Genomic DNA, 18827 nt, shown 5'->3' with positions numbered 1-18827 from the left:
GCAGGATAGAGCTCTCTTTATCTCAGGCAACTCCACCCTAGGTGAGCCTGCTCTATCAGCGGAACAGAATATATATATAAAACTCTCGCTAATTAAAAGTCTATGTGTCCTCAGTTATTGGAACTATGTTGTATGTTTCACAACAATACAAGTGTAAGTGTCACCTATCTGGTGACTAAGTAAGCTTTGTAGGACAAATTTCATCACCATCCACAGACATGAGAGAGGTGTTGTAATACTGGAGTTTGTTTCTAACTAGTAAAGGTACAGGAAAAGCATAGCCATCTCTCTTACCTACTGGCTTCCTGTAAGATAATTTCCCAAGGTACAGATTAATTAGAAAGTTCAAATGAGTAGTCTTTGGTTTCTTCCATGATAAGACCTGGACTTCACAGAGTACTTTCTCCTTGATGATGATAGATACATCAGAATCACTCTTAACCACATAGAACTCTGCTTAGACGCAAACTTGAGATATCTCTCCAGATTTCAAACCTTTGCAAACACCCCATTTTCATTAACCTTCAATATTTTTTGTCTTAAAGAACTTTTTTGTAGTTGTCCATGGACTCTCTGTATAGTCGAAGATGGCCTTGAACTTCTGATCTATCAATTTTTAATTTCTTTCATTGTTTTAGACTGAACAATACCTCATTATATATTTTTATATATTATTTTATAATATATACTGTACATCATTCAGCCACAGATGTTTTCTAATCTATTTTCCTGAGACTAAGTTAACAAAGTCAATGACACATTATTGGTATATTAAGAATTAAAGTGGGAAAATGGAAAATTATGCCAGTGTATAAAACCAAAAATCCATATACTTTTCAGAATACATGAATGTGTTATAATATCACCATAGCATTTTTAAATAGCTAAGACTGAGTTTTTCAACATTTACCTAGATAGCAATACACTACTATTTGTAGTTCAAGAAAGGTATAATTTTTAAAATGACTCTCAACATTAAGATTGAAATAAATATAAAAAATCTTAGACAATAAATGGTAACATGGTAACATAGCCTTTGTTGCTCAAAATTTGCAATCAACTAATGATAATTCAAAAGAGAAGTTTAGTGGTCTTTAAATTCTTGGTAATTTTTTTTCACTATTTATTTTCCACTAAAATTTGTGTTCTGTTGCTTAAATACTGTTATTTTAAAAAACAAAACAGAAAATAGCAACCAAAAATAAAGATTTAAAGATCAAATGTCCATTCCCATTTCATTTCTAATAATGAAATAAAATATCACAAATTTGATAGAATATCAACATTTTACTTCTAAAGAGGAAATTTAGTATCAACATAATTATAACTACATATCATTTAGGTTTTATAAAATGCTATTGAATTATCACAACTAAGGCAAACTCTATTAAGAATTGAAGTCCAACCCTCATTGGGAATGAGGATGATTAAAATAAGGATGTGGGAGAGAGGATTGTTTGCCCAGTGTGATACAAAGGCTGGGGAAAACAAGAAGGGTGTGGTAAAAACCCAAGCTGTACATGCAACTAACAGAAACTTGATGGCCACAGCAAGTTTAATGCCTACCCACATAAAAATGGTAAGTCTAGAGTCACTGACAATCATCTCAGACCCTTCCTGGGTCTGATTTGATCAGCATGGCAGGATAAACTCAAAATTGGGAAAGGGATCATATTAACTGGTAATTGGAAGATCTGATTGTTGGTGGTGGTGTTCATGAAACTAATAAAATTATACTTATTTCAGAAAAAAAAATGTTAGCTAAAGAAATGGATATATATTTAGTATTATATATGGAAGGAACACTTTATGTCATTACTTAACTAAAAACAGAAGAGATTATAAAACACTTCAGAGAGAGGGGTAGGCTCTTCATTAGTTTGAATGAGAAGAAGATGGACCCTATGGTCTTCCATGCTTGAATACTTGGCTCCCAGTTTGTAGAACTATTTTGTGAAGGATTAGGAGGTGTGGCCTTCTTGGAAGAGGTGTGTCACTGGAAAGGTTTTAAATGCCTCTCTCTTTCTCTCTTTTTCCTTCCCTCCATCCCTCCCAACCCTTCTCTCCCTCCAACTTGTGGATAAGATGCAAGGTCTCAGTTACTACTTCAGGGCCATGCCTGCCTGCCTGCTGCCACTCTCCACATCGCGATGGTCATGGACGCAGTCTCCGGAACTGTGAGCAAGCCCCCAGTTACATGCTTTCTTTTAGAAGTTGTCCTTATCATGGTGTGCTTTAACAGCAATGGGGAAGTAACTACTAAGGTCTATAATATTTTGATCTCAAAGTAATATGATTAAACAAAAATAACACACAGCATCTACTGCGTCCTATGAGCTTGCCAAGGCTAGATACTCCAAATATCTAGAATTTTGTTGTGTTTGTGTGTGTGTGTGTGTGTGTGTGTGTGTGTGTGTGTGAAATGTAGGTATTATTTAATAATGTCTGACTCACTGAAATATACACTACTTGTCAAAATTCAGAAAAAGAAGAAGAAATCAAAGAAGAAAAACATTAAGCTAGGTTATTCTGTGACATACATGAAATGGTGGACATATTACAGTGCAAATTGTGTACAAACAGGAGAATGAAAGGCTTAGAATCCCTTATAGCTTCTAACAATTTTAATGAATGTGCTCTTAATAAATGACTCTGTACATTACTGAAAAGGCCTGTTCATCTTTTAATATGTAGAACATTCCATTTATTATTAAAGAATCTGATACCCATTTGTCCACACTAAGGAATGTATTGTCAGTATAACATATTTTGCTACCTGGATGTGTTCTCGATTTCTGATGTTATTCTCATTGTCTTGACTGAATCAGCCATCATGTACGGAGATTTTTTTCCCCCATGTTGGTTTGGAATAGCAACACTTGCTGCAGTTATTTGCTGTTTTCTCTTCCTGATGTATCTCTTCGGAAACATCCCAGCAGCTTTTTAAAATGCAGTCCTCTAACTGCATTACAGTGGTCCATTCATTGCATTTTATCAGTTCTTACTTTTTATGCTTTTGCTATCCTTTCTACAAGAAATATTACCTGGACCCCTAAAACTTGCATATTTATATGAATTTGGGATCTTCAATCAAATAAGGCTCCCTTGTAACAAATGTTAACCCAAATTTGTCATATGTATGTCATGTAACCATCACTCTATAACCACCGAATTCTGTACCATGAGTACAGGTTTCCAGTGCATTGCATTTACTTGATTATAATAGCTTGCATTTCATGTTCTGTATATAAGATTAATCTCAAAGGGTAATTCATTGTTTTTGTTTGATGCATCATAGAAGTTAGAGAAACACATTTTCTCTTGCTTGGAAAATAATGTTTGAATGTGATGTGGAAGATAAATGACACCAAGGCTCTATCAAGATTTCCACAAGGGCACAGAAGACATGGATGGCAGTGACTTTAGCATCCACCCACAGAGACTGAAGGTGAAAGCAGAAGGAGGTCCTTAGCTTCATGCTTAAGGAACTTCATGCTTAAGGGTGTCAGGGACTGCTCATGGAAGCACAGGAACCCAGGTGATGCATTCTGAAACTTCACCAAGTCTCTGAGAAGGTATGCAGGTAGGATACACTCTGGACACAGATGTTTACATTCAATATGCTGCATTAATGATTTCAACCAACAGAATGTCCTTCTAGAAAGAAAAGTAAATATGTCTATACCTAACATGTACAGACTTTCTTAAAATTATTCTTGAGGAATTACAATATAATAGACACATAATATTCATGCTAGGTATAAATCAACTACAGTTGATGTAAATTAGATGTGAAGATGTATGTAAGCTTTATGGAAATACTAAATCATTTTATACATAGGACTTAAGCACCTGTAGACTTTGGTATCTTGAGATGGGAAGGTCCTGAACCAATCCCCTGATAACTGTATAAGTTATGGATTACTGTGTGTAGCTTACAAGTGAAAAAGTATATAGAGTTTCTGGAGACAGTCTCAAAACATAATTGCAGATATAGGACATAGAAATACACAGATCAAATATGATTAATATATGGTCCGAGGAAGAAGTCCATAATGATTGCTGTCTCTCTTCTGACTGGTGTTCGGGAGTCCTAGTGCCTTGTACTAACATTACAACACATTATTCAATCTTATATATCCTACAATCAGGACCAAGATCAGCAATGACAATTGGTATCAATATCTGAATTTTTATTCTGAACATATTATTTTATGTAAATGTGAATCTCAACAGGATTTACTTTTATGTCTTGTAGGGCTTAGGTGATTTGAGGAAAATAAGGGTGTATAGGCAGAATATTTTATTAAGATTTTGTGTTTGGAAAAATATTTTTAAAATAGAAACTATGAGAATATAATAAAAATGCTCTCAGACATTGAGAATAGAGAAAACACATAAATAAATGGGGTATCATGAACTTGGCATACCTTGGTGAGTAGGTATTCAGAATCTTTAGGAAAATTATAAATATTTTCATATTGATCAAAAGAAGACAATGAAGTTTGTGTAATTATTCATCTATCACTGCCATTCAGCTGTTATCTTCTAAGAAGCTTTGAATGTCCTGGTGTCAGGATGAGAACTGATCTAATTTATGGTATGTAAGAAATAATAATGATTACTAACATTTTGAGTTCCACTCATTATCAAATATTAGTTTTAAAAAGAAGTTTCATAGGGAAATGATAATTCTGTAGATAAGAAAAATTGCTACATTTATAGTGGCCAGGGTTTCTATTCCCAGTATCCACAAGGCAGTTCACTACTATCTATAACTCCCCTCTCTCTTTCCTTCTCCCTCTCCCTCGCCCTCTTCTTCCTCTGTCTCTCCTTCTCCCTCTCACTTGATCTTTCCTTCTCCTTCTTCCTCTGACTTTCCCTCTCCGACTCATCTGTTCTCAGAGTGTACTGTTCATTTAAAAACCTTGATAGAACAAAACACAGAAAACTGACATTAGGCCTCTACAGTAGAAGTCTCCTTAACTACCTCTACCAGTCTCACCAGCTAAACTTGTTTCATACACAAATTTCTGGGCCACACCCTGCTGTGAGATTCTGCTTCAATGATGCTAAGTTGGGGTGGAATGTGGGAAACTAATTTTTTTAACAAGCTCTTTAGGAGATTACAGGATACAAGTTATCCTGATGCCAAGCCTGAGTATCCTGCATGTCTGAAAATGCTATGCTTCTGAAAACTATCTCTCAATTGCTAATGATGAAGACTAAGGGATAAACTTAAAAGAAAATCGACCTTGCAAATGAATACTGCTTCACAGTATTGTGGTAGCAGGCCTCAGATGGCTGTATCTTTGTGAGGTATCATTTGGATTACCAAGTAGGAAGCATACATTAAAAATGCAGTACAATTCACACTCTTCTGAGGTTAGAGCCACTTACAGGAGGAGGTGCTGCTGTTTGGAGTGACAAAAGTGGGGTTGGCACCAGCACTTCTCCTCAAGTAACATTACAATTGTGGACTGCATTTCACGCCTCAATATCTATTTGGATTAAAAACAATATTTTCTCTCATAGAGGCTTTTGAAGTGCTTGTGGGAACTTTTTAAAAAACTGTATTTTATTTATAAGTAAAAAAGATTAAAATTATTACATATAGCTACACATTACTTATGTAAATCTCTTACTTTAAAGAATTATTTTTAACCATAGGAAAAGAATAATAGGCCTTTAATTTAGATATACTTTCACTGTTTCTTACATATACTATATGAAAAGATAAAATGGGCCCACAGATAAGCATTATTAAACATTTAGCTTAAGCTTTAATTATGGCAAGTAATTAGCACATTGTTCACAGCTTTAACTAAGAAGATACTGTAATTCCATTTCCAGTGTACTACAAGAAATAAAATAAATTCCGTTTCCACAAATGCTCTTTTTAGCCTTGATGTAGATTTGTTTACTTAAAATATTTTGCAGTAATTAATACAAAACATGTTACATAAATTATAATGATTTTATCCTAGCTATTGGTTTGTTTATTACAGGAATTAATATAAAACATATAAGATTCAAATTGTAGCAATTTGTTGCATTTTTACCATTAAAACATTTAGATTAACAAGACCGAAAGGGTTGTTCTTCCAAATCAATCAAAGTGATTGTCTGAAATAAAACTGGAAGTGTCGTAGACATGAGATGTAAGATAAATCTATTTAAACATTATAAATTTTGAGAATCTTATTTTGAGCCACTTTTATTTGGAGATTTAATTAAGTTGCATCCTCAGTTTTGTGCTGTAGAACAGGAAGGAATCCTCTGGCACATTGTAAAGTTGTGTTTGCCCAAATTGTGACTCAGCTTGACAAAGGGAACTATTCTGAAGCTACATTGTGAAGTATCCACCATCACCATCCACTAAAACAGTAAGTTACAGTGAAGGAAACAATGTCCTTTTTTATTGCCTTTCCTTCAGAGTTCAGGTCACAGGCCAATCTGCCTAATTTGGGAATAGTGACAAAATTAGAAATGGCTTATAAGCACATAGTTGAGGATCATATGCTTTTTTAGCCTCTATTTTAATATTACAAATGTTGTACGAAATCAATACAGCAAAAGGAACTGCAACTCTAAAATCCGCCTCAGGTTAGTTCACTATCACACTCTGCCTTTTACCCTTGTTCTTCCTCTCACTGAGCATATGATGTTTAGATGAACATTCAAATGTAGACCACAAAGGTGCTATTGTCATACATAACATGTTATTTATTACTTTAGCTATATGTCTTCAGTTTTACAAACAGAAAAGAAAACCTTTGCAGCCATTATTCAAGTAGTCAGCAATGAGATTGGCTGGAAAGGTCAGCATGTAGTCCATGTAAAGGCATGTTCACATTAGAGAATCACTGGAGAGTTTTCATGTTCATCTCTGAAGATAGTGTAAGGATGCAGAATGAAAAATAGGACACAGACATCTCTAACTTCTATTACAATAGTGTTGTCCTTATTCTATTTTTACAAAACACAAGCTTGTGGTAACAAGAGTTAACTAGGGCTTTGATCATTATAGACAAATTCATACCACTAGCATTATTATAATGCCTCAAATATTCACATGTTCTTGGTTATTTGATTGATATGGTAAGCTTAATAATAGTCTTCCAAATATTTTTATTAGATTGATAGCTAAAAATCCTTTCAAAGATGTGATTGTTTTAAGCCCCTTAAGACAGAAAGATGGTCTGTATTATTTGGATGGATTCAGCATAATCACAGTGGTCGTTAGAAGATGGAGGCAGCGTTAGCAGGAGACTGACAGAGAGGGAGAAGTTGGGGGGGTCACACAAGAAATAGCTGATGAGCCAAAGGAAGCAGTCAGTCAGTAAGTGGGCAACATGCTTCCTCCCAGGATCCCAGAGCTACTAATAACACAACTTTGCTCAGCAAGACCCATTTTAAACCCCAGACATTCTGGTTCCACTTCTGTCTTCCATTTCACACTTCTGTCTGATGCATCCTCATCTCTTCCTGTTCTCTTATTTTCCGAAAGCTGCCCTGCTCTAGCTCTGCCACCAGCTATGATCCACAGAGCAGCGAGAGAGATCCCTTACATACACACCAGACCACACCCCTCCTCTAGTCAACACTCTGTGCCTTGTCTCAGGGATTACAGCTCCAACAATGGGAGGTCCTCAAGGCTCTCCATTCTCTCCCCTAGCAAGTGTTGCCTTTTAGGCGCTCTTTGGTCTTTCCGCCCCGCCCCAGCCCCTCTGTCCCTTTGCTGTTTCTTCCCCTACATGCTACTCTTGGCATAGACTCAGGATCGTAGCCTTTACAGATTCCTCCATATGGAGTAGAATTTCCCTGATACTCACTGGGCTCTTGTCTCTCTTTATTGAACTCTTTGCTCACATATCAGCTCTCTGATGCCTGCTTTTTCTATTCCATCTAAAATGGAATAGAAAATTCCATCTCCAACATTTCTTTGTCTTGAATCCTTCTAACCCTTTGTCATTTTCCCCCAAAACTTCACTTATTTATATAATAAATGCTTTATTTATTCATTATATTGCCATTGTTTCTTCAAGGAAAGCATTAATTAATTGAGATAGAAGAAAATACTAGGTGAGAAGTAAATAGGAGTTATTAGTTTTGCTTTCTTTACATGCCACCAGTATCCTTACATTTCCTGTACTCTGCCCCATTTTCTGGCTACCATCTCACTGATAACTGAAGATTAATTTAATAGAGGTGGTGCTTAAATCAGGGCACCGATAGTGAAAAAGTATCATGGCCTAGAATAAGGCAGGGAGAAATTAGGCTGTCTTTTTAGGCTTTATATCACTTTATATTCCTACAAGAGATCCATAAAGACATCCTTGTCTACAGTGAATTCAGAGAATAGACACTCTTCTGAAATGTGATTTTTCTAGAGACTATGAGGTTGTTTTTCCTCTTTCATTTATTAATTTTTTTCAACATTATTGATTTTGGGGGAATTTCATATCATATACCCAGATCAGACATCCCAGGCCTTCCATGTCTGCCCCCAGTTTTGTGACTTCCCCTCACAACAACAACTCCCAAGAAAACAACAAACAAAGAAACAAAAAACAAGTCCAGTTTCTGTTATCTATATACTCACTGGAGCATGCTCAAACTCTTAGTGGTCTGGCCCCATAAATACAACTTAGTCCTTTCTCTCCCACACCCTCACCAGAAGTCATGAATTTTAAAGAGCTACACTTCAGAATCATTATCACAGTTTTAAGAGTTCCTGTTTAAAGGGTTCTCACTAGACCAGAAACTCAGTTTCAGCTAAGTTGGTCAGCAAGCCCCTAAAATCATGATAAGGTTAGTGGTATAGGTGCCATATGTAGTTTTCTATATGAGTACTTGGAATTTTAACTCAAGTCCTCCCACTCACTTATATGTTCTTAGCCACTGAGCCATCTCCCAAGCTCCTGTCCTCCTGGACCTTTAAAAGAAATTCTGAGTGCTCTAAGTGACTCACTTTTCCTAATTGCAAAATATGAAATGCAATGCCTATATTGCACAAAGCTGTTGTAGAAAGCAGAAATTATGTCATCCAGAATGTCCTATCCCCTGCTTCCAATCACTTCAAAGTGAGAATATGACATGTTACACAGTGAGTTCTCATTAACTGGTATCTCTAATGCTCTGTATACAGAGTTTATTTTAAACTATTTAGGCATTACTCAGGAGGACACCACATGAGAAGTACTGTTAAAGATGGACAAATGCTGATTAAAGGCTCAGTTATTTTGGAGGCGCAAAATGATAAGCTTCTAATGTCAGCAGTTGAAGATAGCCCTTCTAATGACTGCCTTTAATAAATTCTAAGTGTGAACAACATGCAAAGCACTGTGCTGGGTACCTTATTGCTTTTCAAGAAGAACAGAGTCCCAGGTTCCTGATGTGGGCCCTTAAGCAAAGTCTCCATTTTAGTATCAGTAGTGTACAAAGAATCACTAGATTGGAAATGGTGAGAAGTCTAAGTAGGTTAAAAGTGCTTGCCACCATGCCTAATGACCTGATAACCCCAGGATCTCTACAAGGTATAAGAAGATAGACAATTTCTGAAAACTGCCCTTTGACCTCTATACATATGTCATGACATACACACCACTCCAAGGTATACAATAAATATAAATGTGATTCTCAATTGTGTATCTGTAGTCAACAATATCACTGCAAAAGTAGCTTTCTTTTTCTTTACAGTCAGCAGAAGCACAGATCAATGTCTTACAAACGGTTTCTGGCAACAGCACAAACTACAAACATGGTCCCTGCAGCAGTGGAACCATCGACCCAGGTATGACACTCAGTGGCCGCATGGGTCTGGATGTCACCATGAACTCAGGGGTCCATGAAGGCCCTCATATTTGTATGGCCTCCAGCAGTAGCATGGGCCAAAGACACCAACAGCCTCTGGTGGTGTAAAGACCACTCATATCAACATGGCTCCTGGCCTGCAACACAGCAACAAAGATAGCTTCAGATGGCAGCACCAATGATGGCCTTGGGTGGTAACACAGGCCACAGATGTCAACATGCTACTTCTGTCCCCAACAGTATCAGGACCCCTGATGCACTCATAGCCCTCAGTGGTAGCCTCAGGAGGCTGCACAAACCACTCACATCAACAATCCTCCCTAGGCTACAAACCCTGAGGATATCACCATAGTTTCATTCAGCAGCATAGACTGAGTAAATTCATATAGATCTCAGGCCTTATCATGGCCCGGGACAACATAAAGGACCACAAAACCCAATATGTCCACCGGTGGCATCATGGACCATGGTGACCCTTCAAGGACCATTCAGAAAGTGAAGCATTCTCCCATCAATTCACCTTCAGGGGGCTGAGTCTAAGTCAATGTAAACTGCTCCAACGACCCCACTAGGCAATGTAGGGATACTTCCTTTTGTACTGTGTAGAAGCATCACTTGCCATTAAAATAAGCCTATAGAAAATGGTAGACTAGAAGGTGGGACATTCGGCAGAGAGAAAGGAACTCTGGGAAATAGACGCAAGGAAAGATTCCCTGTCATGACTTGGGAATTGGAGGAAGTCAGATGTATGAAAACGTGGTCAGGTAACTAGCTTTGTGGCCGATAGAATAATATACATGGGTTAATATAGGTTATGAGCTAGTCAGGGAACAAGCCAAAGATATGGTTATTGTTTTTTTAATAAATAATAAGCCTCCAAATCGTTATTCAGGAACTGGGGTGTGGATGGAAAAGCATGAGGTTACAAATGATGTCCAATGTATGGGGGTCATAGAATCCAAGATTAGAATCTGAGAACTCCTGGGTGAAAGGCAGTTTTCTAGCCAAAGTCTGGACCAGAAGCAGGAAAACCAAACAGAGGCCATACAGAAGGTGGTTCTAAAAAAAACAAAAAAACAAAACAAAATAAACAACAGCAACAAAAAGCCCTGCTGAGTAGAAAAACCAGCTCTTCTGCTGGAGCTTCAAGGCATAATAGATGCAGCTTGTCCCAAGTATGACATGGCTCCAGTAAAGGGTCAGAAATCATGCTAGAGAGAGCTAGGTGGCCTGTGGGAAAACAGCAACCAAATTCAGGTCTGTGCAGGACAAACCTGCAACTGGCCAGAGTGGAGAAAGAGACCTGCTCGAGTGAGGGGTACAGAGCCAGGAGCCAGCTGCCTGTGCAGTATGCAAGCTGAGCAGCACAGAGACTTGGCAGACACCAGCTACAAACACGTGGAAATGGTGGGAAAGCTGAAAAGTCAACAGACTTAGTAAGATACTTGGGAAGACCTTAAAGAGAGAGTTAGAGATTTAAAAAGAAAAATACTTTCTGTGTTGAAAATGGAAAACACTACAGAAGAGGACACTTGGACCCTATATAAATTGGTTCAGGTCATGCAAATAATTATATGTTCAATTATAATTACAATTTCATATATCCTCTAATAAAAATCAAAATAAAGCAAAGAAGGAGAAGACTAAATAATTAAATGCTAGATTGGAAGCCATAGAACAGAAATTAGAAGATTCTTTAAATCAGAAAAAAGAATCTTCAGAAGAATACAATCTGGAACCTACAATGATAACTAAACAGGTAGTTCCAGATGAGAAAAATCCACCAAGGCTTGAGGATTTGGAATGGCAGCTCATAGAGATGCAATGTACTAAATTAACAATACTGAGTCTGTTCAATAATTCTACCCTAGAACAATGTCATAAATAGATTGTGTTTCATTTTGTAGAGTTTGAGGAGTTAAAATATGTACATGTCTTGATACATCATACTATTGATACATATTCAGAATTATAATGGACTTTTTCCTTGAATTTTGAAAAGGATAAATCTGAATTTATTTTGAAAAGGATAAATCTGAGAAGATAGCTATCTTAGAAATGGCTTTACATATTGAAGCTGATATTGCTCCAACATGTGTATCCAGTAGAAGAATACATCAATTTTTAGATATTAAATCATAAAACATGATACATATATATTTTACAATCCTACTAGTCAAACAATTGTAAAAATATCTAACTATACTTCAAAGAAAGTGCTCATGGAACAGAAGAGGGATATAAGATCTCCTAGATGTAGATTAAATAATGCTGTTTGACTTTACATTTTTAAAATGTCAACAAGACAGATAACACAGCTGCTGGAAAGCACTATATTTTAGAAATGATTGCTGACTTAAATCAGCCTATGTCTTAATTTTAGAATGGAAAACAGGAAATGTATTATTTTGGAGAAGAGGTTTTGTATGTGTTTCAACTGGAGAATAAAAACTATAGATTCCATCAAATTTAATAAAGATTAGATTTGACTGGAGGAGACCTCTTGAAGATCAAGGCTACGGACCTTGGAAGAAACCAAGAAGAAGAAGAAAAGAGGTGAAGTATATGCTGATCCCTCTAAATAGGAACAGCTCTAAAACTGACTGGTACATAAAAATGTCTCCAGCCAGGACTTCAACTATACATACTATACTTTCAAATTGTGTGGATGAAAATTTATATTACAGTTTAGTTAGACAGTCCAAACACTTGCAAAGATAAATGCATTTTTTTTCTGTTTGAACACTAAGCAAAGAATTATCTTTAGCTGAATTGTACACACTCTATATTCCATACATGTGTTAATACAGAAACATATATTTATGACCTTTGAAAATTTATATGTTTCAGATCAAAAGGACCAGACACCAGTAAAGATGAGATAAGTAGTCAGGTGATCCAGCCTTAAAAACTGCCTCAAATGGTGTTTCCTTAAAAATTACGAACTGCCTCAAATGGTGTTTCCTTAAAAGCCTGCATCCAGAACAAATTTAAAATGGCTAGGTCAGTTGGTCCAGCCTTGCAACGTAGTCCAGCCTGGACTTCAGGTAAGTCCTTTACTTTCCCACCACACAGAGACTGGACAGCACATGATGTGCCTAGCTTCCCTAGAACATGGCCACAGCCCAATTTTCTATGGGTCCTCAAAAGAGATGTCATCAAAGATAGCAGCAAGGGATTTTAGAGAATGACCTCCCATTCCCAAGAGGTCAGGTAGGTGGCTTTTGGTTGTTTGATGCATGATGGGTTTTGTGAACATTTTAGGGGGGCTGTTAAGAAGTTGTTGATGGTTTTTTGCGGTCATTTTAGAGGGATTGTTTACAAGTTGTTAATGGTCTTATCAGAGAGGGGGAAGTATAGGAGATTACATACATGGATTTCTTTTCTTCTTTTTTTGTTCTATATTCTTTTTTTCTCTTATCTAATATTAGTGGAAGAAGAAGGGGGAAGGGAAGAACAGAAAAAATATGGGTACATAGAAATGTTAAGTTAAAAGAGTAGATTGTTGAATCTACTTTTAGACCAAGGAACATTAACAAGCCAAATATTTTTACATTGGTATGGAAGTCTGTATATTTGATTCATACTTAAGGTTATGTTTTTTTTCAATATATTGTATATATGTTTCAACTCTTGTTTAGGTAGCATGCCTATGTAATGAAGTTCTAGTCCTTGAAAGCTGCAATTACAAACTGCTTAGGTTAATTAAGAAACTCAAGTTAGTAGTCAATCCATCAGAGTTATGGTCACATTAGGTACTAGTTTACCTTATTAGAGAAATATGCTTCTTAGGTTGAACAGAAAGTAAGTATCTAGAAACAAGCTCAGATATACCATAGGTAGGTGGTCTACAAAAACTGCAGAGATCTACAGAATATGTTATTTAAAGAGGTTTTTTTAAACATAAGGCTTTTCAATACAGCGAGACATGTCTGCTCTTGGCATCATCCCTATTCTACTTCAAAAATGATGAGCATTAAAGAATGTTCATATGGAGTTTGCTTCAAATGTGGCAAGCTAGTCACGGGGCAAGAAACTGCCCTTACTTCAACTGCTGGCAGGGTGCTGTCCAAACCGGACAAATGGGATGCAAGGAAGTCAACTGCCAAGATTTTCAAGGGCAAGGTAGGCATGTCCTTCATAATCCCTGCTTCATAAAAAATATGTGAGACATAGTGGGCCAGAAGGCTGAAGATGATGTTCCAATGACACAGAGAAATCTTGGGTGACTGTCTAGGCAATCAGCAACCTCTACAGCTTCCATGATTTTGGAAAGTGCTTGCTCTGTACTTCTTACTTACTCAGGTAATATTTATCCATCTCAGGGCTCTGATGAGGTAGAAGACTAGATAGTCAGTCTCACAATTAAGCTTCAGTTATTTAGAATTTAAGAAAATGTTTTGAAGGGCTAGGAAGGTATCTTTGGATTGGTAATGCAAGTTATGATAGAAAATGATTTAGGTACAGAACTTTGAACTCATCAAGATAGGATATCTTGGTGACAGTAGAGTACTTTCTCCAAAGTTGTCAAATGAATATGGACTGGACATTATGAATGCAATTCTTACCTGATAGTTTTCATAATTGTTCTTATTTTATCGATGTTAGAGAAAGAACTTTTTATTGGACTAAAAGGGATGAATGTAGTATACTGTGTGGAAGCATCACTTGTCAATAAAAGGTCTATGGCCTTTAGAAAAGGGTAAATTAGAAAGTGAGATATATGAGAGGGGGGTGGTGAAGGGGAGGGATAGGGAGATAAACAGGGACAGGGAGAGAGAGCAATTCTGGGAGATAGACATGAGAAAAGATTCCCATCCAGACTCCCATCAGAGGGAGTTGGATATATGAAATTGAGGAGTGGTAACTAGCCATGTGGCAGACATAGAATAGTATAAACTGGTTAATATGTTATAAGCTAGTTGGGTGAACAAGACAAAGCTTATAGCCTAGGCATATTTTAAACAATAATAAGCCTCTGAGTTGTTATCTGGGAACTGGGCAATGAGTGGGAAAGCATTTGGTTACAGCACGTTCTTCCTAGACCTCAACCCTCTCTCACACCTATCAGCAGTCTTGTCTCTAATTCCACCTCTCTTCATAGAATGCACATTGTTCTGTTCTACCCTAACATCTCTTCCACCTCTTTATCACACATTCGTTCATTGTAGTGGCGCCAGCCACCCACAGAGATGGGTCTGGTGACTACTATTTTAACTGCCTTGATGACTGTTATTTCTTAAAAATATATAGATATAAAATTCTATCCAAAGTACACCCTTTAGTGTGTGCCATGAATTTCTGACATGGTTATTGGATGATTTCACTAAGGCAAAGATTCCATCCACACATTTCTCTGTCATTTTGTTGGTTCCATCCAAATATCTGCTTTTTTCATTCTCTCTTTACTTTGGACACAGGATCACATTCGGCTGGCTATCCCCAATTTACAATGTAATAAAGGAGGAATTCCTGCTTCCCCTGCTTCTTGCTAAAATTACTTGCCCTTGCTACGACCTGTGCTCAGAATCTGCTTTTGGAAATTAAGGAAGCTTGGGGATCGACCATTTCTAAATAAAGGTCCTGGTGGTTATTATTAAAATAAAGGACTTTATCTATAAAGTGTCCTTTGTTTACTAATATATTGTTTGTAACAGAATGCAAATAATATAAACATTAAAAGCTTATCTGCTTAATTAATTTTTCTCTCTCCGCTTATCAAGTAAGAGTTGGCTTTAATGTGTTTATTTTCTAAGGGTCTTGATCTGCTCATGAAATCTGACATGGAGGCAGTTATGGGGCACATTTCTAGAGAGATGGTTTGGAAGAGCTCTTATCAGCATGGGAATGACTGCCTACTTACAGCTTTATTTTGTTCATTATGTACATAGGGAAACAGTCATTGCATGCAATGATGAGCCCCATGCTTAAGGAAAAGAATCCTTACACATGCTTTTAATGCTGTTCTGGGTGTTTTTGATGTCCAATGGACTTGCCCAATCCTTTTCCAAAATCTTAAGAGCTACATCAAGTACTGCCATCTTTCAAGCATTAGCTACAGCAAACTCATAGACTATAAATATCATGGTTCCATGGTATCCTATGTGGGATGGCATTGAAGAGAGGATGATTGACACCTTAGCCAGAAGACTGAGCCTAGTGGCTCAGCAAGCTGTCAAAGGATGCTATAATGAGCAAAAGTATCACTCCAATCATTTACAATCTCTCAGCTACTTTCTGTGATCCACATGTGCACAGATTTTAGAAGACACATTGATGTTATGTGATTATGGACATTCTATGGAACCAGAGAGCATGGTGTACTTTCAGAACTAAGTAGATGGTATGCAACTTTCTGATCTTTTATTCTAGATTAGGAAAGACTGGGAAATTCATCATTTAATGTTCTAGTTAACTGTTAACTAGAATGTTAATGTTTTAGTTAAATAGTTAACTGACTTTTTTCTACTGTAATTAATATATTAATGACATTGTCAGCATAGTAAAGAACACTATGTATATGTGCATATATGTTGTTTATATTTGGCACCTTGGACAATCAGAGTCTCTTGTATTAACTCCTTTTCTGACTGTGGAGAGAGGCCTCTTGAATCTGGAGAGTTTCAGCTTCCCTGAACTTGTGACGTTTGTTTACATTCAGGAGTCTTTCAAGGAAAGAATATTCCTATTCAGAAGAAATGCCTACACAATGGTGATTTAAATCTTAGAAGAGAATTTCCCTTTTCGTTTTATGTAACAACTTCTTTATTTCAAACACTAGTCAAACATTTGGAGAATGCAAATCTTTCAAGAGTTTCATTATATTAATTTTTTACATCATCCTCTCAATGACCTAAAACCTGACAAAAAACAAACAAACAAAAACAAAAACAAAAAAACAAACAACAACAACAACAAAAAACGAATGCAAAGGAAGGGGGTCTATTTAGCTAAGACCAGGACTAGGAAAGAATAAAAGCAGGAATGGCTTGCTCAGGAGTATTGATCTGGTATGTGGCAGAAAAATGGGACTGGGCTTAATCATTATCTTCTCTTTTTCCATTTTTGTTCAGTGTGGGAATCCATCCCATAGGATGGTAGTGTCACATTAAGAGTAGTGTCTACCCTGTACAATTAAATACCAGCACAGGCTCACCCAAAAGTGTACAAAGCCAATGGCCTAGATATAGCTTTTTTAGAAGATGTGTTTATGTTTATTTTATGCATATGAGTATTTAGCTGTGGGTGTATGTGTGGATCACTTATGTATAGTGCCCACTGAGGCCTGAGGACAGTGTTGGATCTTCTAGATCCATAGAGTGACAGATTGTTAGCGGCCATACGGGTGCTGGAAACTGAACATAGGTTCTCTTAAAGAGCAGCCAGTGTTCATAACTGCTGAGTCATGTCTCCACACCTCTAGGTCTATCTTTTTTTTTTTATTGGATATTTTCTTTATTTACATGTAAATTTCTCCTTTCCCAGTTTCCCTTCCAAAAAACAAACAAACAAACAAACAAAAACAACAAGAACAGACCCCCTGTTGCCTCCCCCCTCCCCATGCTTACCACCCCACCCTCTCCCACTTCTTGGCCCTGGCATTCCCCTACACTGAGGCAACCACCAACCAAGGACTGCACATGGTGGGTCTGATTGTTCTGGCAGCACGTGTATAGTAGAGGATTGCAAATTCAATCATCAATAGGAGGAGAGGACCTCGGCCCTGTGAAGGTTCTAGGTCTATCTTAATGCATTCAAGTTAATGTTTAAAAGTCCCCATCACAAGTACAATACTTGCCATTTTGACACCTAAAAACATTGTCTGGCCAGAAAATTCTGCTCTTGGCCTCCATAGAACTAATGCAGTCTCACAATTTCAAATACACTAATTTCAATTTCAAACATACCCATAGACTTAAGAACTTCAACCCTCTTTAAGAAGAGGACAGTCTTTTCCAAGGCTTAAGCAGTCTCTTAATTATGAATCCTTAAGGCATAATAAACAAATAAGTTGCATATTTCCAATTTCCAGTGTCACAGATGTCATGCTCCTATCCACTAGGGAAGCAGAGCGGTATAGCAAACTTCAGATCAAAGCAAAACTGAAATCCAGTAGAGCACATTTCAAGTCCCACAGTTCCATATCTGCGATCTACAAGCTTTCAGGGAATCACTTGTGTTAGGCAGCCATTACCCTCTAGTCTGTTTTTCTCATGCCTGCTGCTTAGCCCACCATGGCTCTGGCATTTCTAACATTCTAGTGTCTTTACTACAATTTAAGTTTCACCATAATAGGTTCACACATTCGCCTTTCAGTTTCTCCTTTGGGAAATCCAGCCCTGTTACACAAGGAATCTGTAATCTTAAGGCAAGCCTCTGTGACCAAACATCAGCAGTGCCTCTGCCCTTCAAAAACAGTACCATCCATGTGTACACTGAGAACAATGCAGATCCTGCTATGAAATGGACATGTAGTTTGACTGCTTCCTACTACAACTGCAGCTGCAATGTCTTCTTTGATGGCTTCAGGATGTGGGGGGAACGTCCCCCAAAAGGTGTTCCCCAGCAGGAGACCGTTTCTGCATCATGTTTCATGAAGTCTGAATCATTTCCAATGGAATTGATTTGCACTCTGGGACTCCCGATTAGTAGGGATCTTGCTCTCAAGATATCTTCTCCTATTGTCCTAGGAAAAACTTTTAAGCTTCTTCTTTGTGGCATATATTTTTTCTTAAATACAGTAGCCCCTGCCTTTGTACCTGCCCTCTCCTCAACTTCAAGAAGGTATGAGCTTTTTCTCATTAAATTGCACACTTACATCTGCAAGCTTATTGAAAGTTACAGCACTTTCCTCAACAACTTGCCCATTTTAGTATTTTTCTGTTCCTCATTCTGCTCTCCTCAGACTGTCACTCAAAGTACCTCCTACTACTACCTCAACATTTCCTCTATTGCCATCAATGGCAACAACTTACTCATATTCTTAAAATCTGCTATATTTTTCTTTATCA

At 37.2% G+C, this 18827-nt stretch overlaps 2 long non-coding RNA genes across 2 annotated transcripts in view; both read left to right on the top strand.

The window, feature by feature from the left end:
* The window catches only part of LOC116089737, a 12016-nt gene extending 8375 nt beyond the window's left edge, over positions 1–3641 (top strand). The window contains exons 2-3 of the long non-coding RNA XR_004118458.1: positions 2086–2177; positions 3299–3641. This is a non-coding gene — a long non-coding RNA (uncharacterized LOC116089737). The remainder of the gene's footprint in view (positions 1–2085; positions 2178–3298) is intronic.
* Positions 3642–6236: 2595 nt separating this feature from the next.
* Positions 6237–14236, top strand: LOC116089738. The gene is made up of 4 exons (XR_004118459.1): positions 6237–6386; positions 9703–9796; positions 12667–12863; positions 13739–14236. It is a non-coding gene; the product is annotated as an uncharacterized LOC116089738 (long non-coding RNA).
* The last annotated feature ends 4591 nt before the right edge of the window (positions 14237–18827 follow it).

The sequence above is a fragment of the Mastomys coucha genome, unplaced genomic scaffold (assembly GCF_008632895.1).
Source record: "Mastomys coucha isolate ucsf_1 unplaced genomic scaffold, UCSF_Mcou_1 pScaffold15, whole genome shotgun sequence".
NCBI classification, from domain to species: Eukaryota; Metazoa; Chordata; class Mammalia; order Rodentia; family Muridae; genus Mastomys; species Mastomys coucha.
This window is presented reverse-complemented; position numbering and strand designations above follow the sequence as displayed.